The 26,814-nt window shown below is 38.0% G+C and overlaps 1 long non-coding RNA gene across 1 annotated transcript; it reads left to right on the forward strand.

Moving 5' to 3' along the window:
* Positions 1–11,610: 11,610 nt before the first annotated feature.
* LOC141560626 (uncharacterized) lies at positions 11,611–17,702 on the forward strand. Its single transcript, XR_012487760.1, has 5 exons — positions 11,611–11,842; positions 14,044–14,103; positions 16,196–16,261; positions 16,985–17,143; positions 17,319–17,702. It is a non-coding gene; the product is annotated as an uncharacterized LOC141560626 (long non-coding RNA).
* The last annotated feature ends 9,112 nt before the right edge of the window (positions 17,703–26,814 follow it).

Here is a 26,814-nt window from a genome sequence, read left to right on the forward strand (position 1 = left end):
TCTCTGTCAAGAAAGAAACCTGCAAATTGGACAGGTCTGGGGGGGGCAAGGAGGGATAGAACTGGGATTGGTTATAAATACAATTGGTGATGAAGGGGCAGGGAAAATATATAGCCCAGAGTTTTGATAGCTAGCAGAGTTAAATATGAGAGACAAATTTGTGGGAGAAGAAAAATAACTCAATTCCTACCTAAACTCTCATGAATCCATTCTCCAAACAGAAACCAGACGAGAGAGATCTCAGACTCTTCCAGATCCCAGTGTCAAGGGGAAAGGTTTCATCCCCCTTACCTCATCGCCTCTAAGTTCTGGATCTCTTCCTAAGTCTTACAGCTATAGGAGAGCTTTGTGCAACAGCACAGAGAGAAATGAAGGTTCCCCTCTATCCTAGGAAGGCAGACCTTCAAGTGGGAAATAATCTGGACATTTTTAGTGAGTTCAGAGGATTTTGACTGCTGCAGCCTGGAAAATCAGCCACTAAGCACCAGAAAATGCTAGAGAACAAAGAGGCCATAAACGCAAGCTGACCCTTTTACCATATCCCAAACTGAAATAAGAAGGAAAATGCCATGGGGCACGTGTCTGAGCTTCTTGAGAAAAATAAACTCTTCTTTGTGAGAAAGAATTCATTCTGGCTCATTCTCAGGGAAGGTAGAAAGGAAGAAAGCAATTTCAGCCTAGATTGAGGGGATCTTGAAAAACTGATATGATGTGCCCATGAATCCAAATGGAAGCTGCCTCTGCGCTCCGTCGACACTGATACCGCTGGCGTGTGTTTTTGTACAGGGGAGTGAATGAATTTAAGCATAAAAATATAGACATCAGGACAAGATCTATTATGACACACATCTGCAATTTAGGAAACAGAATGGTCAGAATTTGTCGCAACATCCACTTTATGGATTTTGTACTAAGCGCTGCAATTAGTCAATGAGAAAAAAAGACACTTTTCCCCAGGGAGACTAGAGGACTCTGGTAATCAGGTCTTGAATTAATTTCTGGGTTCCTCTTTTTTTTTCTTTCTTTCTTTCTTTCTTTTTTTTAGAACAGTGAAGATGATGACTCAAGGATCCATGAATTGGAATTCATAATGAAGACCTGGGAAGAAAGCTTGGAGTTCATCTTGTTTTATACCTAAGGAAGTGTGGTTCCTAGGACTTGAGTGATTTGTCACACAGCTGGCAAAGGACAGCTGGACTTGAATTGAATATCCTAATTGCCCAATACATTCTATGTACTGTATGGCTATAAAAGGATGCTTCCCTCAAGTCTTCCATTTCAAAAGTTCCAAAGAATTAGTGTCTATAACCACCAGTGTCGTGTAAGAGTAGGAAGACTGGGGGGGGGCGGTTCTTGTCCAAAATACAGTCACAAAGGTGCTGCATTTTGGACAGTGAAGAATTCTGAGATAATAAAATAATGAAATAATCCCAAATCCTTAGTTGTTGGGTAAAATAAGAAATTATATCTGCTTCATTTTTTACATGAGGTAGATTATTTGAGGGGCCTGGGTAAGAGTTACACACACACACACTCACACACACATACACACACATACACTCACACACACATACACACACACTCACACACATACACACATACACTCACACACATGCACACATACATCACACATACATACACACACATAGGCATACACACATACACATACATACACACATATACACTCACACACACATACCCTCACACACATACACACACACATACGCATACACACATACACACATACACACATATACACTCACACACACATACACTCACACACACATACACTCACACACACATACGCATACACACGTACACACACATACACACATACACTCACACACATACACACATACACTCACACACATACATATACACTCACACACACATACACTCACACACATACACATACACACGTACACACACATACACTCACACACATACACACACATACACTCACACACATACACTCACACACACATACGCATGCACACATACACACATATACACACATACACACATACATACACACATATACACTCACATACACACACTCACACACACACATACACACATACACACGTCTAGACATGCAGTATGGTGCTAAGTAAAGAAAGATGTAAAAGTCTTATTTCTAAGAAATAAATAAGTCACATGTCAGGCACTGTCTGTCTTAACTATTTGCCCCCCCAAAAATCGGATTTCGGTGTCTGTTCTGTTACTCAGTATTTGCTGCTATTCCTTGGGTGAAGAAATAAAACAAACCACGATTGACAGACACGATGAGACTTTAATCCGATTCTCCGGATCGGGGCGGGGTGGCTGACTCACTCGCCCGGTCCTGGCGCTGCCATGGATGGGGCAGGGCGGACCTAAATTACAGATGCAGGTTCTGAGGAACAGAGCTTGGAAGGCCTGTTCTGGAAAACCCAAGCTTGCTTTCCTTCCCCCCTCCCCCAAATTTGTTTTTTGAAGAAACAGAATAAGCAAATAGAAAAACAGAAAAGCAAAACAAAACAAAGGAGAACATTATCATGAGAGGATTCAAAATATATGACAACAAATACCAGTTAAAGAAAGTGTATATATTAGTAGAAGAAATTACATCCATGAGTGCCTGACTTTACTTCCTTGTGAACTGTTCTTTTGTTCTCTGCTGCTCACTTTATTTACTTTATTCTTTTTTCCTCCTTTCATTCCTCCCCTCCCCCAAACAGGCTATAATTAAGAAAAATTGTAATTAAGCAAAAACCCAACCAAACAAATGAAATGGTAAGAAGGTATATAATGATTTCTATTAAAATTCAGGCCCAGAGATAATACTGTCGTAATGTGAATATTGTGAATAATGATCCAAATCTCGGGCCGCACCATCCTGGCACAGCCCCGGGTTCATGCCCTAATAGCACATTGGCCATCCCCGGTTTATTGGGTCCTTTTCAACAGGTACTTCAGGTACTGACATGTAAATTAATTCTTTGATTTATGTTGTTTCTTCCATGACACAATAGAGCAAGGTCATTGTCTGGGGAATTCTAGCCAGCAGTAAAGCGTATTGCATATCTGTGTGTATGTATATGCATGTGTTTTGTGTACTGTGTGCGCCGCCCCGGCAGAAGCCCGCACTGACGTCATTTTGCATGGAATAAGCCACAGCTCGCTGGGCATCCTGGGAAGCCCCAGTGGTCACTGGTAACTGTAGCCCTAACACGGAAGTGTTTCTCCAGCCTTCATCCTCTGATTAATTTTGTTTGAGTCTTAAGGCCTCTCTTCCAATCAAGGGCCGTGTTGTTGCCATAGAAAACAAGGCAAACCACTCCGACTGAAAGCAGACCCGGAAGTCTAAATCAATAGCCCGCTTTGAGGCGGGAGCTTTCCGAGCCCTGCCTGCCTTCGCCAGCTGGGCCTTAGGAGCCTGGCCTTTCCCAGAATCCTCCCGGTTTTCCTTCAGGGGTTTCCAGGCAGGCGCTGCTTTACTGAACGCGGACTCACGTGGTCAACCACACCTCCGCTCGTGGTGAAAGGCTGCTCCAGGGCCATGACCTGGCCTCCGAATGCCCTTTCCCCTGTGCTCGTCATCTCTAAGCGCTGGAATGGTGGCTGATGACTTAAACACCTTGACTAAAATAGCAAGCTTTTGTTTCAGTGTTGGTTCCTTGGGGGCCTGTTCTTTGTAGGAAAAAAGGTGTTCCTCCCCTACAGCAGGCCCAGGGGGCAAAGGAAAATGGCCGGGAGCCCCAGAAAGAGCCGCGCTCATACTGATGGAATGACATCACCCGCCACCTGGCCGGACACGAGAGTCCCGCGCCATGCACTGTGGCTGGTTCTTGGGACTCCCCGGACTTGATGGGACGGTTTATAGCCCTTCATTCAACAGTCCTTGGAATCACCATGAAAAGAGGGATATCATAGAATTCATATATGGTTGAATAGGCAGGGGAACGCTCCTTGCTTCCCAATTGTCTGGGGCTAAAGTATCCCTCAGAGAACAATCTGGCTCTCTTGTGGAGACGTCCTTGTGCCGGCTCTCTCCTTGCACGGAGCTGGCTCCGTGACGAACAGCTTAAAACTCGGGTGCTGTGGCCACAGCAGGGGAAGAAGGTCGCGTGACAAAAGAAACCCCCAAACCGAAAGAACGTCACACTTAGAACATTCTCTTCTTCCTTCTGGATCACGTGGGGTCGCCATCTTTCTGTAATCACCATTATGGTCATTGTTGCCAGGATCTGGCAGCCCAGGACCCAAGCGCGTACCTAGACATGTTCAATTGAGCTCAGCCTTGGCCATCTCATCCGGGTAACATGAGAGAAAAGCAATCAGCCCCTGCTGGCGAGTCCCTTATCAAATCAGCATCTCGGGCGCTCTTCACTCCTTCCCTTTGCTGCTGCAGGAAGCACCTGCGCTGGCTGCTGACAAATGGTTTTTCTCAATAGCATTTTGATGCCTTATTCTACTTAAACCATGAAACCTTCCCTGGTGCGACCCCAACTGATGTCGAACTAAGGCTCTCCACTCAGGGGGAAGGGAATAGGCTTGTAATTAAAAAAAAAAATTATTAAAATTAAACTTAAAATAAGAAACTGTTTGGCCTGGAGCTGAGGACAGTTGTAACCCCCAAACTTTTTTTTTTTTCATTCACCTTATCAGTGAAAAGAAATTGTGCGCAAGCTCCCCATCTGAAAAAAAATGTTGAAAACTATTTTTACATATAATTGGGGAAAATGCTATTAAAATTAAACTTAAAATAAGAAACTGTTTAGCCTGAAGCTGAGGAGAGTAGTAACTTCCAAACTTTTTTTTTTCATTCACCCTCTCAGTAAAAACAAATTGTGCGCACACTCCCAATCTGAAAAAAAAAGGAATGTTGAAAACCATCTTTACATGTAATTGGAAAAAAAAAAAAAACCTATACTATTAAAATGAAATTTAAAATAATAAAGTGTTTAGCCTGGAACTGAGAAGAGTAGTAACCTCCAAACTTTATTTTTTCATTCACCCTATCAGTAAAAAAAAAAAAAAAAAAAAAGTGCACCCACTCCTAATTTATGATTATTGGCTTATTTATAAAATAATATACATTTACTACTGTGTCAATAATTATGTGTGATACAAGTAAAATAAACAAAAAATTAAAAATATAAATGAATGAAATGATATTTGATCTTGGTGTCAATAGAGAACCACAGGAATTTATTGCGCAGGGAGTGACATGGTCAAACTTGGAATTTAGAAAGAAATGATGCAAAACAAAATGAGTAAAACAGGAGAACAATGTACATAGCTAACATAACATTGTATGAAGATCATCTGTGAATGACTTACCTAATTATCAGGAAAACAATAATCCAAGACAATTCCAAAGGACTTATGATGGAAAATGCTATTCACCCCAGAGAAAGAACTGATAGAATATAAATGTAAATCAAAGTATACTATTTTTTATTTTATTTTTTCATGTTTTATATATGTGTCTGCACTTTCTTTTACATGACTACTATGGAAATGGGTTGTATGTTTGAACACACACAGATATAATCAATGTCTTCTTACATATATATATAAATATATAGAACACATAAAATCAACTTGTCTTCTCAATTAGGGGGAGAAAATGGATGAAATCTTTTGAGCAGAAAAAAATATATACATATACATATACACACACACACACATATATATATATATATATAATTATATATAATATAATATTTATATAATAATTATAATAAATATATTAATTATTAATATTAACTATATATTAATATATAATTAATTATATATATAATATATAAATATATCAATATATCAATATATTAATATATAATTAATATTGATATTAATTATAATATATTATATATTACATATATATAAATATATATAATATATATATATATAATTCAATTAAGCACAATTTTAGCTATTTTTTTTTTTTCAGGCTGGGGTTAAGTGACTTGCTCAGGGTCACACAGCTAGGAAGTGTTAAGTGTCTGAGACCAGATTTGAACTCAGGTCCTCCTGAATTCAGGGCTGGTGTTCTATCCACTGCGCCACCTAGCTGCCCCCTAAGCACAATTTTAAACAAAAACTTTGATTTGGTTGTGTCTAACATTAATTAAAATGCTGAAAAAAGAAAATAAAGTTTCTACTCAAAAGCCTTCATTGCTTTCTATTACCAAAAAAACCAAGTCCAAACTTCCTAGTTTTGCCTTCAAGGTCCTTTTACAGTTAACTTCAGGCTATCTTTCTAAACACACAAATCAATGCTCCTTTACACATAGTCACCCATAACAGATTGATCTAGTCATTATCTTCAAAGTTTACCTTGTGTCCTCCTGCCTCTGTAGTTTAATCCTGTCTTAGCTTGTGCCTATTAAATACCCTTTTCCCTTCTCTTTGTCTACAATCTTGCTTTCTTCCCTTTCAAGCCTGGCTCCTTCAAGCCTTCCTAAACCACTCCATCATCTTCCCCCTCAGAAATTAAAAAACGCTGATTGTCCTTGTCCAGCCCATATAATTTTTGAGATATTGATGGTTGTCCTTTTTTTTTAAACTTATAAAAATTATTTTTCAATTAATAAGGATTTACATTCTCTCTTTCCTCACAAATTATTTTGACAACTACTTATAGTCAAGCAAAACAACTCCTTACATTGTGTCCAAAAATATTTGTCCCATTCTGTACTCTAGTCCATCACGTCTCTATGAAGAGACAACTAACATCCTCCATCAACAGTCCTTTGGATGATGATTGGCTACTGCATAGTAGCCAAGAATATTGTATACTCTTTCAAAGTTGTTTAGTTTTACAATGTTGTTGTTCCGTATAAATTATTCTCCTGGTTCTGTTCATTTCATTCTGTGTGAGTTCAAAACACAAATATTCTCTAATTTCTCTCAAGCTGTCCTTTTTATTAGTGCTTATGAGGGCATGATAATATTTCATCACATTCATGTACCAGAAATTTTCTAGTCATCCTCAATCGATAGGCATACTAATTATTGTCTAATTGGCACTTAGAACATAGGATTTAAATTTTAAAGGGACTTTAGAGATGAACTAATCCACCTGAATCTACCTTTCATTTTGGAGTAAATTAATTGAGATCCAAGGTAAGCAAAGTAATTTATCTTGGGGCAGATAGAACCATAAATTAAATTCAAGTAGGTGACCTGGTTTCCAAATGAGTGTGCTTTTCCCTACACAATATTGCCTCCTATGTGTTTTATAACCCAACTAGATTTTTGCTCTCCCTAAAATTAAGGACTGCAATTTATATTTTGAGACACCAGTCCACTTCCCCACATGTCCTAATACTGTGTTAAAATCAGAGAAAGTGCATTTTTAAAAAATGAAGAATGATCTGAACTTTAGGTCTGTTTAGGATCTAGCTTAGGAAAGCAAATGGTTGAGTAGGGGCTCTGGTGCCTCTAATTGCTCCTGCTTTCTCCTAAACTCCTTCCCCAGAAAGCATGGTGAGAGATACTCAATGAATGCCTTGTGCCCTGCATGCTCCTATTTGAAATTCTCCCTCAGCCTCCTAATGGCTGACCTGGAATAAATTCCTAAAACTTTTTTTCTACTTGAGGACCAGTTTTTAGTGACTAAAAGCTGGAGACCAGAATTTGTCATCTATGTTCCTCTCTGGGAAGGGAATTGCTAGTTCTATTAGTGCTGTAAAAGGCTCCAGATCTGGGCTGCCTAAAACTGAATTAGATCTAAGTACAGAATTTATTAGGATAATAGCTTGAGCACTCTTTGTCCCTACCAAAATTATGGTGCTTTGGAGATAATGGAGATGGAAAATATACTCTCTGTCTCTACTTTCAGGGCCAGACTGATAGATGTCCCTCCCTGGATTCCAGGGTACTCTGAGGAATTAAAGGGAAAGATATGTCTCTTCTCTCTTGCCATCAGCTCATTGGCTGTATTTCCACTGTTGTTAGGGGCCAGTGACTAGCTCTTATACTTAGCCACTCAACAGTAGGTAGGAATATTATTATATTATTTTTACAAATTTTACTTCAAAAATATAACAAGAATAAAATACAAACATTTTCTCCAATATCACACTACATATTCTGGAGGAGGAGACTTAGATCCTATTTAGCACTGTTCCCATCAGATTTGTGTTTGGCTGCAACATGATGATTTCTTCTATAGAACTGGGGTCCCAAAGGTCTTCCTAGGCTCTTTGTTGCTTGGAATATAAATACTGGGCTGGCTACAACATTTGAATTTTGATTCCTGGATTCTTATGGTTCATGCTCCTTACGAAGTTTGGAGTCTCAAGACTAAATATCCAGGCTTTTTCTGGGAGGTCAAATGTCCTCAGAAGAGGAAGTCCCTGATACCTTCCTCCATAAAGCAGAATTTCTCACTGAACACTGTGAAAGGAAGACATGAAGTTCTTCCCAGATTTTAATGAAATCAAGAGATGTCTTAGCTCTTTTCTAAAAAAAAATAAGGATAGTTCCAGCTATGTAATCAATGGAAAAAGTCTCTATGGAATCAATCAACTGGAACCAATTACAGAATGTTCATACATGCTCCTCAGGTTTTTCTTACATGTTATCAAGATTCTCTGTAAGTCATCTCTCCAATGTTTTCCAGTGGGGAATTATTATCCAATAAGCTAATAAACATTTATCAAGCACCTATCATGTGCTGGACACTGTGCCAAGCACTGGGACATAAAAGCAAAGGACAGTCCCTGCCCTCAAAGAGATTACAATCTTGGAGTAAGTGTCTCCTGAAGTCACTTCCCATATCTGATTTAAGGAACCTTTCTTCTGCTGGAATATTATCATGGGATACCCAAGGTAAAGTATCTGAGATTATTCACAATCTGAGTGAGAAGGTAAGACTAAAAACTCAGAGAAACATACATTTAGAATTGAAAGGGACCCGAGAGGCAATTTAGTCAATCCTTTCTTTTTTCCAAAAGGACAAACGGGGTCCAGAAAGATTAACATGGTTCTTGGCAAAAAATAGGTACTTAGTAAATGCTCATTGACTTTTTGATCGGACTTGATTTATAGAACCCAGCTCCTTTGCTTCCAAAACCAATGCACTTTACATATTGCATTAAACTGTCTCCCAAAGATAATGAACTAAACGTAATGAGCATTTATTAAAAAATTACTATGGGCTAGATACAACACGATGTCCTGGGACTCCTAGAAGAAATAAAAATATAGTTCCTGATCCCTTACATTCTACTGGGGGCACATAATATTTACATTAATAACTAAAAGCTGGAGAGCAGAATTTGTCATCTATGTTCCTCTCTGAGAAGGGAATTGCTAGTTAGTGCTGGTAAAAGGCTCCAGATCTGGGCTGCCTAAAACTGAATTAGATCTAAGTACAGAATTTATTAGGATAATAGCTTGAGCACTCTTTGTCCCTACCAAAATTATGGTGCTTATCATTAAGATAACTTAAGGAGCATTAATTGTTAGAAAAATTGAGAAAGGCTTCTGGCTGGACATGACACTGAAGGAGACAGAGAAGGAGGAGAGAGTTAATTTTATGCATCTATGAAAATCTGTATAAAGACACGGGAGGCAGGTGGTGGAAGGTCAAGTTTGGTGAACAGCAAGTATGCCATTTTTGGTTGGAGTATAGAGGGTTTAAAGGGGAATACTGTGAAACAAGTCTGGTTAACAAGTAGGCTAGAGCCACACCATGACAGGCTTCTAATGCCAAGGGGACAAACTTTAATTTTATCCTAGAGACAATAGGGAGCCTCTGAAGATTGTAGAATAGCTGACAAATATAGCCAGAACTCTGATTTCGATGATTATTTTGGCAGCTGTCTGGAAGTTGGGTTGGAGAGGAGAGAGAACAGAAACAGGAAGGCCAGTGAGGAAGCTGTTGAAGTGGTCCAGACAAAAGATAATGAGGAAAAACAAAAAACAGATAATGAGGAGCTAATCTAGTTGGGTGGTAAACCATGTAAATGGAGAGAAAGGAGGCAGATAAGAGAGATGCCATGGAGGTAGAATAGCCAAGACTTAGCAACTGATTAGATATAGGAAATGAGGGAGATCATTTGTGACACAAGCCAAATAATTAGGAGAAAAGCTTGCTAAACTGAAAAGTACTAGAGTAGGTTTGGAGTCAGAAGCCTGGATTTAACCGTTATTTCACCGGTCTAATGGTGTGGGATATTGGGACAGATATTGGCCTGGCCTTGCCTTCAGTTTCTGCTACTAAAAATATGTGGGGATTGAACTAAATGATCTTTTAATATGCTGGGATTCTTAATGACATGAGTAGAAAGCAGCTAGCTGACTCAGGAGATAGGGTATCAGGCACCAAGTAGGAAAACTTAAGTTCGAATCTCACTGGTTGTATGTCTGCCTCAGGTTCCTCAATGGCAAAATGGGAATAACAATAGCACCTACCTCCTAAGGTTGTGAAGAGTGAATGAGATACCATCTATAAAGCACTTAGAATACTGCCTGGCACATAGTAGGTGCCATATAAATGCTAGCTATTGTTGTTTTTAAAATTGAGAGGAGGGACAAATTATGGTGAAAATGGTTGGAAAAATTCTAGGAAAAGTGAGATTTGAACTGGGTTATTTGGAGAAAAAACAGAGTACAGAAAGTGGTAATGGGAACATACAAAAAGTTGTTAAAAGAGATCTCCAAGTTAATTACCACAAACCAAAAGAGTCCCCATGATTCACTGAAGTCTTAGGGGCAGAGAAATCCTTCTATTTTTCCCATCTTAGTACGTTGTTGTTTACATTTCCCAAGTACAAATTGTGCACAGCCATTTTGGGACAAAAGGCAATCCCTGTCTCAAAGCACTTGATAGTTTGGAGAGATTCATCCAAGTACCAGGAAGATATTCAGTCACTCCCCTGGTTCATGTTTCCACTCTAGTAATTTTCACTGCAAATAAATTCTGTAGTCTTTAGCCTGGCATTCAGTGAATCAGAAGGCTTCATTTAGCACTGACTTTGTGCCAGTCACTATACTAAGAGCAAACAATCCAGTTGCCTGCCTTCAACAGCACTTAACAACTTGTACATAAAATGGGTATGCAAAAGGGAAGACCCTTGCATTCAAGATACTCTTCAAGTGGGGCTAATTTTGCCTATCCAGACTTATTTCTAAGTCCTTTCTGACATGAACCTTCTGCTCCAGCCAGACAAATGTGATCGCCCTCAGAAAACACTGTGCTCTGTCCAACTCCAAGTTTTTGCTCCAGCTTTGTTGAGAATATAAGAGGAGCCTCAAACAAAATGATTGGTGAGGCTCAAGGAGGGAAGGTTGTGTCTTTGAGGAGGGAACTTGGAGTGGGTACAGATATGAGTAATAAAAACAAGGAGAGTCATGAGTGGAAACCTTGCTTCCAAAGACAGATTAAGAAAAAAGTATGCTTGTGGAGTCAGGGAATGCTGCAGTCTCAGTCTAAAAGCTCAAAGGTGACCATCACCCAAAGGGCCACAGAGACTTCTTGGAGGGTGTGAACAGGCTGCCTTCTCTACAAACAAGGAATCAGTTGAGAGAGATTCTATAAAAGATGTCATCACAGATGTGAATGTTTGGGAAGGAAAAAAGATGGATGCATCTGGTACCATAGCAACAGTGAAACATACCTGCCATAGAGCCCTATGTTCTAATGATACTCAGGTATTATCAGGAGAACAGGAAGAAAATTCCCCTGGGATGAACTTATAAGAAGAGACAGGTGAGAATCCCATACAATGGGCAGGAAAGTGACCTATACTGTTGAAGGAAACCTGCCTCATTGAAATCATGACTCCATCTGGGACAAAGCTGGAATTGGAGACATGACTGGGCAAAGAAAAATACACAGCTGCATGTAAGTGGCAGGTGGATACCTTGCTCATCAGGGATGGAGAGGGAAAGCACGGGTCCACTATGAAATGTAAGAAGTATACTCTAAACATATGGAAAATGTTTTTGACAGTCACTTAAAACCCTGGAACAGTACCCACAGAAAGGCTGTGCAATCTCCACTGGGGCAAACATTTGAGAAATCTTAGATGGCCTCATGGTTCTTTCGTTGAGCTTAATTATAATGCTTTGGGGTTCTACTAATCACATCTGCTTTTTAGCAACAAAGTAGGGGAAGTTGAACTGTCCCTTTGGGCTCGTAAATATTGTCTGTCTGAAGATTTTTTTTAAAGCCCCTCTGACAATGTTAATTTTTAATGTTTGTTTTGTGAAGCATTAAGAGTTCATTCTTTCTTTCTTCCTTCTTCCTTCTCTTCCTTCCTTCTCTTCCTTCCTTCCTTCTCTTCCTTCCTTCCTTCCTTCTCTTCCTTTCTTCCTTCCTTCCCTTCCTTCTCTTCCTTCCTTCCTTCCTTCCTTCCTTCCTTCCTTCCTTCCTTCCTTCCTTCCTTCCTTCCTTCCTTTCTTCTTTCCTTCCTTCCTTTCTTCCTTCCTTCCATCTTCTTTTCTTCCTTCCTTCCTATCTCCTTCTCTTCCTTCCTCCCTTCTTCCTTCCTTCCTTCCTTCCTTCCTTCCTTCCTTCCTTCCTTCCTTCCTTCCTTCCTTCCTTCCTTCCTTCCTTCCTTCCTTCCTTCCTTCCTTCCTTCCTTCCTTTCTTCTTTCCTTCCTTCCTTTCTTCCTTCCTTCCATCTTCTTTTCTTCCTTCCTTCCTATCTCCTTCTCTTCCTTCCTCCCTTCTTCCCTTCCTTCCATTCCTTCCTCCCCTTCTTCCTCCCTTCTTCCCTTCTTTCCTTCCCCTCTCTCCCTTTTCTTCTCCTCCCTCCTTCCCTTTCTTCCATCTCTCTTTCTCTCTCTTTTTTTGTTTCTTTGTTTCTTTCTTCCTTCCATCCCTCCCTTTTTTCTTCCTTCCTTTTCTTTCTCTTCTTTTTTAGAATAAACAATTGAATAAAGCATAGATAGTTTGGTTCAAACTGTCTAAATACTCTCAGATCTGGTTGCATTTATTTATAACTTTAAAGAGAATGAAACCAGCACATCAGTGAATACTGAACCCTTTGACTATTTTCTTCAGAGTTCATGTTAACTTGTGTGCATTGCAAGGTCATCCTAAAGAAAATATTCAAAACCATTTTTTAGGCTGTCCCTTCTCATATGGAGTTAGCCTTTATTTTAGAATGATCTTCATCTGAATAATTTAAAAAGTAAGGCCTCCTTCAAGATCTTCTTATTTCACAGTGTGGGAAGCCATGGCAAGCCCAGGCTTGATTCCCTTCCTGGACTGAACTTGTACCTCACAATTGTTGTCTCTGTGTTGTTCTAGTTATGATCCCCAAAGCATGATAACTGATTTGGAGGCCAGGGAAGTACAGCATGTCTTAGTACATGATCTTATGTAAGGGATTGTGTGTAGAGCTGGCAGCAAACAAGCATCTCTCCAATCCCATTTTCTGAGCAGTGTTGGAAAATATTTCTGCTGCATGGCGAGTTCTCTTGGTTTGAGTCTTGTTGCAAGGCATTGTTGGTTCTAAAATCAGAACAGCTACATATTTTAAAAATCTTCAAAGAGTTGAATAATAGATAATTCAGAATAATGTTTTGATCACAGACTGTACAGCATACAAAAATCAGTAGTTGATGGGTTTCTATTTGAATATCTCCAATGATGGGGAACTTACTATTTATCCTTATAGCCCATTTCAATTTTGAGACTTTCCATTGTCAGGGAGGGAATCAGCATAGTACAACAGACAGAAAGCCAGTTGAAGATTTAGGAAAATCAGGGTTTAAGCCAGTGATATATTGGTAAATGTTTGACATCAGCTTCTAAAGTCAATTCAAGATGGCCCTAAGCATACGCTTGGTTCAGACTTGATCTCTGATGCACTGGCTGTTGACTTTGGGCAAATTACTTAACTTCTCAATGTTTCTAAGCAACTGTCTAAGATTTTACTATAAATAAAGGGTCAATCTTTGTTAGTAGAGAGAGAGAGAGTTTTCTCAATAGCATATGCATGTGCCAGTGGGATCACAGGTGCAATTAAAATATATTTTTAGTAACTTCCTTCTTATATTAGCTAAAATCAGTCTCTTTGTACCTTTTGCTTAAAGGCCAAGCAGAATAAGTCTAATTCTACTTCCATATGTCAAGGCTCTGTGGGAACTCCTCTGGTAAGAATTTCTTTCTATGATAAAGATCGCAACTAGTTTCTCCTCGTTTTACAAAAATGAAAAAAAGCACAAAGATGGTACTTAATACTGCTTTTTTATTTATTTAAAAAGAAACTATGATTAGGAAACTTCAGAGGGTCATAGATTTGGAGATGGAAGGGACCTTAGAGGGTCCATTTGTATCATTTTGCTACTGAGGAACTGAAACCTAACAGGTAGTAAGCAGCGGAGACAGAATTTGAACTCATATTCTCTACAAGGTAACTAGATGGCTCAGTGGAAAAAGTGCCTGGTCTGGAGTCTAGAACTCATCTCCCTGAGTTTAAATCTGATCCCAAATAAAAATTTGCTAGCTATGTCACTCTGGACAAGTCATTTAATCCTGTTTTCCTCAGTTCTTTCATCTGCAAAATAGACTGGAGAACGGAATGACAAACCACTGCAGTAACTTTACCAAGAAAATGCCAAATAGGGTCACAAAGAGTCCAACATGACTGAATAACAGTAAAAATAACTTCTGACTCCAGACTAGCAAGCTGCCTCTTTTTCCGAGTAAGCGTTCTCAGATCAACCAGTGCTTATGGCCCTGTTTCAGCTCCCTTTACTCTCCGTTATTCTTCTCTGGAGATTGTCCAGCTTGTTACTATTTTATAAATATGGTGTCCAGAACTGGATAATACCCCAGATGGGGATGGAGCTAAGCAGAGTACAGCAGCACTGTCACTTTCCCTGGTTCCAAACAGTGTTTCTATTAATGCAGTTTGCAATCATGTTAGCTCTTTTGGCTGCCAAGTCTTTTATTTTTCTTCCAGTTTTCCTGGTTGATGGAGGAGCAATGATACTCTATCACCTCTGGCAATTTCCGGGCAGTCTGGTATCAGGACCATTTGCCCAGGATGCTTTGGGGAATATTGTTCTCCCTTCTCCCCATCCCACATGAATCACATGGTACCCTAGACCAAAATAACAGCTCTGATTCCCAGAAATGCAATTATCAATTTTGGTTCCTAGACTAAGCACCTCAAAATGCACCCAGGAAAAGCAGTGAGATAAATTCAGTTGTGAAGGTCAGATGGAGGAACTCTGGGTGTCATTGTGATAGGGTGATATGGTAGAAATGAATAATAAATACTTATGTAATATTATATATAACATATTATTTTAAAAATAATTTTATAATATATAACAATAAAAATAATAAATAAATTTGAAGTCAGAAGTTGTTTTGTAATGTTCACTGGTGTTTAACTCTTTGTGATCATATACTGGTGTGATTTATCATTTCCTTCTGTAGATCATTTTACATATGAAGAAACTGAAGGTACAGTGTTAAGTGACTTGCCCAGGATCACACAGTCTGTCAGAGACTACATTTAAACTTATTCCTGCCTTCTAGCTGTCCCAGTCAAAAAACTCATATTCAATTTTTGAATATATAACCTTGAGCAAGTAATTTATTTTTAGCATAACCCTTAGATTTCTCATCTGTCAAATGAGAGTGTTGTATTAGATGGACTTCATCTCCAAGTTTATGCCTCCATGCTCTGCAAGAGCCCTTGGCCCTTTGGATGCAAGGCTCTGTCAAGGGGGACCCTGAGACTCTTCAGGAGAAGCCCCTGACAAAGGAAGGAACAGGGCTAGTTCAGGCTGAGTTGAGGAAATGAACCTTCTTTAGGGTTTAGTCTCATAGGACTTGTCTCAGGGAGAGGAGGGAGGAAATATGACAACTGTTAGTTTCTTATTTAATTAATTATTCCAGATCTCTAGGTGCTAAGCTCAGTTATTTCTAACTGCTAACAGAGCTATCAAGCAAGTGCTATCAGCGTCCTCTAAATTTTGTCACCCCGAGGCGAAACTGCAGCTGCCTAGCCCTAGTAACAATTTTACTAATTGCTTCACTTTTCTGAGAACCCGACTGAACTTTTCATAAACTGTACTAGATTCTGAGTGGGCAAAATGGAATGAATTGCTTATTTTGAGTTGGGGCGATGTTAACCAGTCTTGGATCATTCTAAAAGCTCCAAGAAGCTAACTTAGTTCTCGCTGATGAGATCAGATCCATAGAGGTGTTTATTTTAATTATTTCTCCAAGCAGTAATTGGTGATTTATCACTTTTGTCTTCAAAGGAGAAGAGATGATCTACAGTCATTTGGGTAGGTATGTTGCCCAGAGTTTTAACACTGTGATATCCTTCTAGTGGGAAGAAGCCTTCCTCTTCTCCATCTGCTCCCCAACTCCTACAGAAGCATAAATAAGCCTTTCTGCAGGTCAGGCTGCCCTATTTCTTGGGGCAGAATACCTTCTGAGCCCTGGCCCAAATCCCCAAGAGCAAGAATTCTTAGTTATTCCTACAAGACTCCAGTTCTAGGAGCATATAATAGAAGTGGGTATGTAGAGAAGTGGGCTTTCTTTGTTATTTTAACTTATCTTTGCACCCCTTTCAGTGAATATAGCTGACATCGTAGGTCCTTCTTTCTTTGTATCATCACTCACTACTCAGCAAGAAAAAAAAACTACATGAATTAAGAGTTTTTTTTTTTTTTATCACGGATAGCTACATACAAATTCTTTGATGTTAAACCTCATGTCCATTCATGAATACATGAGTAGAGGATTTCATCTTCCCTGAGGTTTACATAGTATCTTTTTTTTTTTTACACAGGGACTTGTGGGTTCAATAAATAGGAAAAGAGTAACTGGAAGGTGGCTCTGCCTTGTTTTTCAATAGGACATCCATATATGCAGCTGATGAGAGAGAATTTTGCTTTCAGAGTAAAGACTCACTCAAAACTTTTTGAATCATTCTTCCTGGTAAATAGCTCCTTAAAGTTAGACATTATTCAAATAATCTGATTTCACTTTCTTTTTTTTTCTCTCAAGGGATCCACCGAATGTTAAGTTTTTGTAAAACGTAATATTACCATCTTCAGGGTTCTTGGGTAATGGAGAGTTGTGATGTTGTCCAGAAGATTTATAAGAGAAAGGGAATTTTAAACCCAAATCAACAGACACCTTTGTGTAACCCCTCCCCTCTACCAGGTACAACAAAAGCACCAAGGAAAAACACCCATCTCCAATATGATTAACTTTAATGACTATCCCTGGGCATTACAACCTCCAAAAGTTTGGTATAAGAAGCATGTAAGATCTAGAGAGTTCTGGCAAAGAAGTGATGACTAATTAAGTGCCCACGCCCTGTGTCCCTCCTCCCTAGGGCACTGGAGCTGAGAAGTGATTGGATCTCAAGTACTTGCCAGCCTAAGAACATGTCTGCCCAAGTCGAGACCAGTCAGCAACTCCCTAGAGATCGAAAGCAAACAAGTCTTAAATGACAAAAGCAAACAGAAGCTCTGGACAGTTCCCAGGAAGACTCCGGACAGGGATTCCCCTCCACATTTGCTCCACGAGACAAACAGCTTTATTCCACATTGTTTGGAAGAACTATGAACCATAGTGGAGAGAAAAAAAAGTAGTGACTCAGGTCTAGAGAATTTCCAGTTTCAACAAGGATACCATAATGGGCTATTTAATTATACCTGTTACCTTCCATGAAAAGGTCACTCACTCTGTAGTAAATTATTAACTGCTGGCTGCTGCACATTCTGTTCTGAATTTTTATCCTCTGTAATTTAGTAGGAAAACCATGGGGTGTTTAGGGTTTTTTTTAATGGCACATAGGCCCCCTTTATAGCATTTGGCAATGTGGGCTTCCCCCCACTACCACCTGCCTCTCCCTGTACTTGGTCACTTGTATCAATTGTGTCCCAAGCTGTCTTGCTGTGGTACATGGACCATGGAATGTCTGGAATACCATTGGATGGGCCCTGGGAGGAGGTGAGGGACCTGGACTGCCATGCAAACAAGCTGAGGGAAGTTTTCCCCCCTGCTCTTCATCTTCCAGATATCAGCTGGCCATGGTCAGCCATTAGTGTGGTCCAGAAAGACAGGATAGCCCACTGGTCATGGGCTGTCAGAATGGGTCAGGGATGAGAAGCACCCTTCATGTCCTTGCTTTTTTCCCCTAGGACCAACCACAATTGCTTCCTCCATTCAAAGGTAAAGTGGGATTAGAGTGCTGAGTAGTGGAAAGAGGTCTACATTAAGCATTGACTCTGGCTCTTTTAAAAATCATATAGTTTTTATTCCTAATATTCAAAGAAGATGAACAATTGAATACACAAAACAGTCCAGAAAAAGAAGATTGTACATGGAGCCATGAATCAGTATTGATTGTATCTCCCATATGGTATTTTCAAAACTCCCTTGCTTTTCTGTTCTCTGATCTTCCTCTTCTGGGCATTGAAAAATGTTTCTGAGTCCCTCTTTTCTGACTTTTTCTTCTTTTTCATTTTGGCAATTACTCCATCTTCCCCCTAAATCTCCCTCTTCCAAATGAAAAGAACAAAGAAACCAAAAAGTTTTGTTGAATATGGATAGTTGAGCAAAACAAATCCTTATCTTGGCCATGTTCAAAACTATTTGCCTCATTCTGGCTTCTGAGTTCGTTACTTCATTATCAGCAGGGAGGAAGGAGCTCTTAAGTCTCACATAGTTGTTTTAAATCACAATGTTGTTATGGCATAAGTAGTTCTCAGCTTCTGCTCACATCACACAAATTTGCACGTCTTTTCAGGATTATCCAGGTTTATCCCTTTCGTTCTTTGTATGTTATGATATTCCATTGCATTCTTATGGCATCATTATTCAGTCATTCCCCAATTGATGACTACCTCCTTTTTTAAAAGTTCTTTGAAAAGAATCACTATCAATATTTTTTGTACCTAAGGATTCTCTGTGATCTCTTTATTACAGACCTAGTAATGGTATTGCTGAGGCAAAAGATATATACAGTTTAGTGACTTTTAAAAAATTATTCTTCAAAGTCCTTTGCAGCTTCACAACAGGGTATTATTAACATGCATATTTTCCAGCAGCTATTCTAACAATTGTGATTTTCTTTTCTTTTTCTAACTTTTGTCAATCTTATGATTTTAAGGTGAAATTTCAAGATTGATTTAATTTGAATTTCTCTAATCATTTGCAACACCTTCCCTCTGAGTTGATCTCCAATTTGTCCTGCAAATGGCTTGTATATACATTTGTACATACATGTCTACCTGCTGTCTTCTTCACTACACTGTGAGTTCTTTGAGATAATGGACTGTTCTTTGCATTTTTGTATGCCCAGCACAGTACCTGGCACATAGTAGGCACTTACTAAATCTTTATTGATTTTATCTGGAGTATTTTTGCATGTTTGATGATAACTTGCTTTTATTCTTTTAGGGATATATCTGCTCATATCTCTTGATATTTATTTGCTGTCTAATATATAATCTACATATTACATAAATTATTCTATATTCTATGTCTATATAATAAATATCTATTTTATATCCAATGCTGTTTGTTCTTACATATTTGAATTACTTCCTAATATCTATCTTAGATATTAGAACTTTATGAAGAAACTTTCTGCAAAGATTGTTCCTCCAATTAACTATTTTCTTTCCAACTTTAACTGCATTGTTGCATGCGTGAATTATCTGCATATGAACTTGCAAAAGTTTTTCAATTTCATCTAATCAAATTGCCTATTTTATCTTCTGTTCTGTTCTCTAATCCTTGTCTGATTATGAAATCTTTCCTTATCTATAGTTGCAATAAATATTTTCCCTTGCTCTTCTAATTTATGATATGATCTTTTCCATTTGTTTGGAGATTTCCTTAGTATATGTTGTGAGATATCTAATAGACTGTTTGTGACTTTAGTTCTAATCTTCATGCCAATAAATCTACTTGGATGATTTTAGACAACTCATGTCAGTCCTTTGGACTTCAGTTTTCTCACCTGCATTAATGAGCAGAAGATTTCAAAGGTCATGTCCAACTCTAATATCCTGACTATGCAATAGTTTCTAAACTTTGGGCAGAGCCATAACTAGAGAGGGACAATTGAGCCCTCTCTCCAATGCACCAAAACTTATAGGGCACTAAGAGCACCTGGCACCTAGTGAACAAGAATAATTAGTTAAGATTTGAAATGATCTGATAGTGCTTTCTTAGCTGTTTGCCTATTTTCCACCAATCTGATAGTACCCATAATGTCCTCAGTCTTTGACCATAGATTATTCTAGAGTCTCCTTGTAGGAACTTTTAGAGATTTCTCCACATCCAAAATTCATCTTTAAAAGGTGTTACGTGTAATTTAAATTTGGGCACAACTATCCCAGGTATGTTTTGTACTATTTCCCCCTATAACCACTAGTTTTATCTCTGTTGGGGGAAGAAGTGCCTGGAACCTACTGAATTTTTGATCCATTTTCTCAATTAGTAAACATTATAGAATAGTGACTGTCAGGGGCCCTGATATATTTTTTAGACATTAAAAAGATGTTCTCATAGTAAGAAAAAAAGATGATATTCTCTGAATTCAAAATAATGAGCTATCAGGAGTATATGCACAATGCATAAAATTGCTTCATTTTTCTATTTCTTTTTGCTTATGGAGACACAGTCTTAATGCATTTCTTTTTTAGGTTTCCTAAGGGTAGGAATTTACTGTATTTGTTTGTTTTTGTATACTCCTAAGTCCCTAAGGCCTAATAGATGGGATCTAAATATTTCTTAAAAATTGTATATTTTATTTATATCAACTCTTTTTATAGAAAAGAATTGGACATCAAAGGGATGGCCATCAATTGGGGAATGGCTAAACAAACTATGGAATATTACTATGTTATAATAAATGATAAACAGAAATGATATCAAAAAACTTGGAAAAGACTTTTTTATTATAGCTTTTTATTGACAAAACATATGCATGGGTAATTTTTCAACATTGACTCTTGCAAAAACTTCTGTTCCAACTTTTCCCCTTCTTCCCTCCACCCCCTTCCCTAGATGGCAGGTAGTCCCATAATTGTTAAACATGTTAAAGTATATGTTAAATACAATATATGTATACATATTTATACAGTTATCTTGCTACACGAGAAAAATTGGAGAAAAGACTTTTATGAACTGATACTAAATGAAGTGAGCAGAATTAGGATATTATATACAGTAACAACAGTTTTGTTCAGTGAAGAATTGTGAATAATTTAGCTATTCTCAGCAATACAATCATCCAGGATAATCCCAAATGACTAATGATAAAGCAAACTGTCTGCCTTTAGAGAAAAAACTGATATTGTTTGAGTACAGACTGCAGCATGCTATTTTTCACATTTTTACTTTTATTGTTTTATTTGAATCTTCTGAACAAAATGACTAATGTAGAAATGTTCTACAGGATTGTACATGTATAGCCTATGTCTGATTACTTATAGACTCAGGAAGAGGGGAGAGGAGGGAAGAAGGGAGGGATAGAATTTGATATTCAGAATTTTATTTAAAAATGTTAAAAATTGTTTTTACATGTAATTGGGGGAATAAAATATATTATAAAAAGTTTTAAAAGAAATTGTATATTTTAGAAGAATAAAAAAGGAGAATAGTAGAGGCAAATCTATTTGGCCATGGGTGAGTTTCAAGTTACTGAAAGGCCTGAGGGATCAGTTTGTAAAGGAAATATCCAAAGGCAGCCAGGGAAATGAGAGCTTTAACTTTAGCTCCAATGCTCTCATCTCAAGCTTTTAAAAAAAATCTGCAGTACTCCTTGTTACCTTTACAAGTGACAAAGCAGAGGCTGAGAGGAGAGTGAGTATGAGTTCAGAATAGAAGGGAGGAAAGGTCATTAAATAAATAAGAAGAGACTTTCCCTGATAATACATCCTCCTCTCTTCTCCCCTTAGAAACTCTGGATATATAATTCTCAGTAAGAAAAGGCTCAGGTGTTTGCCTATTAAGCATTTGGCAAAGGTCACCTCTGGACACCTGAAAGTTGCTGATTTGGAACTTAAATGAACACTAGCTTTTAGGTACAATTCTGAATTCATTATTTAGTCTCTGATGATTTATATAAATAGTCAGGCTTTTGTGGCTACCTTATGAAGGACAGAGTAAGAGAAAAATCTAATTGTCCTTGATGTAAATTTCATCTCACCAATCCAACTCAACAATATTTCAGGATGCTCACTGAGCTGCCAGATGTCCTTACTGTACCCCCATCATCTGTAAGATTTGGAGAATAGGAGAAGTGCTACAGGACTGGAAAAGGTGATGTTTTTTAGAGAGAGGGAAGAAACTGGAGTCTTTGAACTTTAATTCAATTCTTAACAAAATAGTAGAATACAAGATTAAAGAGGTGATTATTGAAAACCTAGAAAATAGAGTGATGATCACCAAGAGTCCATATAGCTTTGCCAACAATAGATCTTGACAGACTCAACTCGTTTTGGGTTTATTTGTCTTTTTGATAAGAGTTCTTAAAGTTGGTAGATATGAGGCATATTATAGATATAGTTATTTTCAAATTTATCTAAGCATTCCACACTATTGCATTCTGTTTGCCATATTGTTTGATTAAATATCTTTTGTTTGCCTTTCTTTGTGCTCCCAGAACTTAGGGACAGTGTAGCACACAGTAAACATTTCATGAATGTTTGTTGACTGGCTGTTGAACTACTTTGTTGATAAAAGTAAATGCTTTAGTTGGAGCTCACAAACTATAGTTTTGAGTGGATGTTGACCCTAAGGAGTATCAAAGCTCTGATAGCTCTTTCTGGGAGTCCTAGGGGAAGAGGGAGCCCCAGGTGCTACATGTAGAAGGCAAGGCTTGGAATACATAATCTTGAAAGTTGCTTCCTGCTCTACCTCTTCCATAAAATGTTTGTTGAACTGAATTGAAATATGCTCCTTTCTCAGTGTAATTGCTGAAGGGATAAGGGAAGTGGAATTTCCTCCAAGACTGATGTTGGGAAGTCTCATTTATATTTACATATTTGTAAAGACCTCGAGAATTATTATTATGTCCCAAGTATTCCTTAACTACAAAAAGGGGAAAAATCATTCTGAAACCCTTCACATTCAAAGGTAACTTTGAACAGAAAATGATCCTAAAAATCAGGAGTGATCCTTCTTCCATCCTCTGCCAAAATCACTCACTGTAATTGCATAAGGAATACTGCCTTATGTGACATTATTGTCATTTCTAGTGGCCACAGGGTCCACACAGACAGGACCAGTTAAGAAGTTAAAGAGAAGGCACTTACATGTGTTTTTTTTCCATGAGCCTTTCAAATGGAAAGCATTAGGAGAAAAACAAGGAAAGAATGAGGTCAATGATGAGCATTCCCCTCCCCTCAACTTCTTCCCCCCTAAACAAATAAGAATACCATTTCCGAGAATTCTGTTTTTCTTCAAGCATTCTCATTCTCTTTTCTTATAATCTAGTTTAAGAGGCTTATGCCTTGCTTTGCCAATTGGTTCCAGCATTGGGGTAGTGGTTTTGACATCACTCTAAGGGATTAGTTATTGTTACCTAGAGTTCAGATGTTCCTTAAGGCCTCAATTTCTTTAACTTCTCATGAAATCTCTTCTGGGAACACTGGAAAAAATGAATTAAGAGCATAATTACTCTACTATTTATTTCACTGAGGTAAGTTAAAGTTTTATACCTTGGTGGATAAAAATATAAACTTTGAGGAATCAGAAAGCATTTTTAACTTATACAAGATTATATGTGATCCTGGAAGAAAAGTAGGGATGCTGAGAAGAAGGTATGGAGGACATACAATGAGGTCTCTTAGGGCAGGAGGGAGATCTAGGAATTTAATCTTTAGCCAGGTAGAATGTAATGTTGCTTCTGCCATGTTTAGCATTTCCTGGAATTTTGATTTCCAGACATTTTTATTAAGTCTGGATAAACATTTATTCATTGTAGAAGTGGGTTTGGCCCAAGATGTTCTGGAGAGGTCACTTAATTTTTCCTCATCGGTGAACAGAACTTACATAGTGATGTTATTTCCTTGGAAAGTAGCATAAGACACTTCCTTTTCCTTTCTGTCCCAAATCAGACCTGGAAAGGAGTTCAAAGGACAACTGGTGCCAGAGGCAAGAATTCCCTTCTATATTATAATTAATAAGTAGTCATTCCAGGATTGGTTTGAAAACCTCTCATGAGAAGAAATCTATTGTTACTTCCAGAGACAACACTTTCCATTTTTTGATATCACTGCATATTAAGAATTTTTTCCTGATATCAACTCTAAACCTGTGTCTCTGTTTCTTTTGCTTATTAGTCATTCTTCCCTCTGGGACTAAACAAAAAAAAAACTCTTCCTTAACATAATACATCTTTGTTATCTTTCCTCCTTGCCATACTCACTCTTTTCTCCATCCACATTTCTTTTTATCCTCATAAATTATGCTTCCTAGGCTCTTCGGCTATTCAGTCCTCTTCTACCCCTTATCAATATTCTTTTGAAAATATGGCACCTGAATAGAATGTAATACTTCAGATATAGAATGCTCAGGATAAAATTCAGTGGAATTGTCATCTCTCTAGTCTGGGACACATTGTGCCTCTCCCAATGCATCATAAGATTATGTTCATTTTTAGTATCATGTCTCCCTTTTGGATCATGGTGAACTTATAGTCCAGTATAGTTCCAAGTATTTTTCCCCCTCCCACAGAAGCTGCTATGATAACTTTATCTCTCCAATCCCATTAAGAAGAGCCAATTGAACTTTACAAAACAAAAATTCTTTGTTTCTAGCTTTTCATTGGCTTAGATCTTTGAGATCATTTCCTTCTTTGATTCTTTTCTAGTTCCACTGTGGACCTGGCTGGTGATAAGTCCAGAGAAAGAATTCCTAGAATTGGGCCAAGAGCACTTTATCCAGTAAACCACAATATTCCCTGTCAAGCATCTTCTAGGCTAAGATATATGCTCCAGTAACATTGGGAGGCAAGAGGTGGGAGGTGGTGGGCAGAAGCAAGAAACCACTTGATATGAAAGAGTCATTTATTAAAGGAAGTAGCCCAAGAAAGCAAGCAGATATCAGAGGCAGGAGGCAAGTTCAGCCTCTAAAGAAAAAGTCAATGTTATGGCAGCATTGGGATGGGAAGTATACATAAAGCATAGAAATGAATTCTAAGACTAGGCAATAGTTTTGAGATGGATTTCTGAACAGGTTTGAGTTTATAAAAAGAGATACACTGCCCACTAAATTTGCTCAGGTTAGAAATCGGGTTAGATTGTTTTGGGATCTAGATTATACAACTGTAGTATGTCCTGAATGAACCCCAGCTATGAATTGTCCTTGCTACCACTATCACGATGGACATGCTTTATGGTAGGAGAACTTTTTGCAGGGAACAGGATTTGGTTCTATAATAAAATCTATCAGCAGTTCTTTGGAGAAACAAATAACATGAAGACAGGGACTGAACCAAAGTGGTAAAAGCAATGGTTTATGTTATAAATGACAAAGGAGTTACTGATCCTAAGCTATTTGAGACAGGGATACTGTTAAATTTTTCTTCTAAATGTTTTTAAGAATAGGATATAACATCGTTATTTTGAGAGACATCATAATCTCAGCACCATAGTGTCATCACAAAGAAATCATTATGCAATACTCTACATATTCGATCATTGGGGAATATTATTCTAATTTTAAGTTTGAGGGCAAGATTATTTTCACTTTAGCACATAGTAATCTTTTAATAAATATTTGTTGATTAATTGATGAATGCTGTCCTTTAGAATTAGATGTCTAAGAAGAATAGAATCAACAAAACTATACCTGCAGGGTCAAGCAGTATAATGAGAGGGGTGTGTGTGTGTGTGTGTGTGTGTGTATGTGTGTATGAACACTGACTTAGGGTTAAAGGACATGAATTCAAATTCTACCTTTCACTCTTATTATTTAATCCTGGGAAGTCATTATACCTGTTTCCTTGTTTATAAATTGAGGAAAGGGATTGAACTTGATCAAGGGTTCTTAACCTAGGGTTAATGAACTTCTTTTTAAATATTTTTGGGGGCCAGGCAATTGAGATTAAGTGACTTGCTCAGGGTTACATAACTAATAAGTGTTAAGTATTTGAAGCCAGATTTTAACTCAGATTCTCCTGACTTCAGAGCCAGTGCTCTATCAACTATGCCATTTAACTGCCCCTTTTAAAAGTACTTTGATAACTTAATTAGTTTCCTTTGAAATCCTACATATTTTAATGCATCTAAAAATAATGTTCTGGAAAAAAGGTCCATAAATTGCATTAGATGGAAAAAAGAGATTTGTGATACAAAGAAGATTAAAAACCACTGGCTTAGATGGATTTTAAGATTCCCCTGCTCCCTATCCAACTCAGCTTTACATTAATAGCCTTATAATGCACTGAATGGTGGGTTTCATAGTTTATTTCTCTACTAGATTCATCCATTGGCACATTTTCTTTGTAGAACATTTACAAGGAACCATTTTCTCCATTGTGTACATCAGTTTTCCCCAGGGAAATTTAGGAAATAAAAACAACATGTTTTTCTATCTAGATAGAAGTCTGTACTAAACACAAAACTCAGTAAGAGTAAAGGGTGCCCAGCTACAGAAGGATAAAGTAAACAAGAAATAATGCTTTTATTTGGTCTAAGCCAAATGGAACATGGTGTTCAGAAGTTTCAAATTAAGCTCCAAAATTAGAACTAAATTTGGCAAAATACATTCTCCTGCCCCATTAGGAATCTTATCAGTTGAATGTCAGTGCTGACTGCCTGTCTCCATGATTCATTTCAGTAGCTCTCAGGAGGCTGGAAGATCTG

The sequence above is a fragment of the Sminthopsis crassicaudata genome, chromosome 3, assembly GCF_048593235.1.
Source record: "Sminthopsis crassicaudata isolate SCR6 chromosome 3, ASM4859323v1, whole genome shotgun sequence".
NCBI classification, from domain to species: domain Eukaryota; kingdom Metazoa; phylum Chordata; class Mammalia; order Dasyuromorphia; family Dasyuridae; genus Sminthopsis; species Sminthopsis crassicaudata.